Source organism: Aphanomyces astaci (genome assembly GCF_000520075.1).
Source record: "Aphanomyces astaci strain APO3 unplaced genomic scaffold supercont1.13, whole genome shotgun sequence".
Classification (NCBI taxonomy): domain Eukaryota; phylum Oomycota; class Saprolegniomycetes; order Saprolegniales; family Verrucalvaceae; genus Aphanomyces; species Aphanomyces astaci.
The window spans coordinates 740,688-742,305 of record NW_009798276.1 but is presented as its reverse complement, the minus strand read 5'-3'; the positions used below and the strand labels follow the sequence as shown (position 1 = coordinate 742,305).

Below are 1,618 nucleotides of genomic sequence, written 5' to 3'. Positions count from 1 at the left end.
AACCTCTTATTTATGTATGTACGACTAAAACACTACTGTAGAACCTCCTATTTATATACGGCTGAAACATACTACGAAGTACCAATATGGTGCTGCGTACTAGTAGTACGTAGTACTACGAAGTAGTGAAGTAGTATGCAATCATAGGTACTTTGTACAGTACGCACGTAGTCCTAAGTACGCACGTAGTCCTAAGTATGTCACATTAGGTAACTAATATCTGTAATGCACTAAAACAATCCACTCCATCACAACAGCTTATGTCCCTACTAGGTACGCTCGAAAATACCCCAACTTTTTAAGTACGCTCTAAAATGCTCCATTCCGAAGCCTCGCTCGGAAATAATCCATCGTTTGCTCGAAAATAATCTTTTCCCAACGAGTTTGCCGACTATCCTGAAGAGCACTTTTTCGCCATGCAGGAAAAAGCGTGGATGAATGGAACTGTATGGAAGTTCTATTTGCGTGATGTGTTGGCTTGTCACATTGAGAATCCATCAATTCTTCTCGTCGACAATTTTGATTCGCATGTCAGTACTGAAAGCGACACCATTGTTGGTGAAGAGCTTGGGTGTCAACTGTGTCCGCTACCCCCCATATGGGTCAATGGAACTACACGCCATAGAATACATAACTTCCCCCTATTATCTCCCTTGAACAGACGGATAGGGAGCCGCGCAATGCTCACTCCACGAATTCCGTTATATGTCCGTAATGAAATCTTGTGCAAAATAAGGGTACCGGTCAAGTCAATCGGTCCCGAGTTCAATCCCAGTCAGAAAACATATGTGAGGTAGCGAATCAAATCGATTTAAATTCCAACGAGAAACCATGCTGTATACTTTTTTTCTTTACTTGAATAGAGTATTAAATTATAGTATTTTATCGGTCATGTCACATTTTGTTGGTCCCCATGGGGCGTGCAAATCCTCAGTCCATGTGTCACAGCGATGTAATGCAATATGTGTAATAGGCATTTTTATGATTAATTGAGTTTGGATTATCATTTTTAAGACATTCCTCGCGAGGGCCGACACTAGAACCACATGTTATGGAACCGCTTCGCCAATTGTAACGCGCCTGCTCGACCAGGGGCGGTGTGTAATCTTCGGTTTTTACATCGCTCAACGCTTCATACCTCGTGCTTCGACCGATCGTCTTCGAAGTTCGGTCCTCGTCTTCGTACGCAGCCCTTGTTATCCGGATTCCCCAGGTTGGAAGGACGGATAAATCCTTGCGGAAATAATCCGGGGAATCCGGGGATCGAACCCACGACCTTTGAGTTAAGAAACCGATGCTCTACCACCTGAGCTATTCCCCCCCAGGTGTCGCATTAGCTCAGTTGGTAGAGCGTCAGTCTTTTAACCCAAAGGTCCCCGGTTCGAGTCCGGGTCCCGCCATTCTTTTCGACGAATTCAAAAACCGTCACGCGACACCTGAAAAGAAGGGATATCCGGATGAAGAGGACCCGCGGTTCGGTTAATTACCGGATCGTGAAAACACTGTAAAACAACCAACACCCCCCCCCCCGAGTGAGCCCAATCAGCCGGATAACGCGAGAAGGCAATATTAAGTTAGGAATAATATCCGGTTAAAATTCTAATAAACCTCCATTGAT

General features: G+C 44.7%; 2 pseudogenes across 2 annotated transcripts; one reads left to right on the top strand and one right to left on the bottom strand.

Moving 5' to 3' along the window:
• Positions 1 to 1,248: 1,248 nt before the first annotated feature.
• Positions 1,249 to 1,321, bottom strand: H257_06692 (annotated as a pseudogene). Its single transcript has one exon. The product of its transcript is annotated as a tRNA-OTHER (tRNA).
• A 6-nt stretch (positions 1,322 to 1,327) lies between these two features.
• Positions 1,328 to 1,400, top strand: H257_06691 (annotated as a pseudogene). The gene has a single exon. The product of its transcript is annotated as a tRNA-OTHER (tRNA).
• Positions 1,401 to 1,618: the final 218 nt, after the last annotated feature.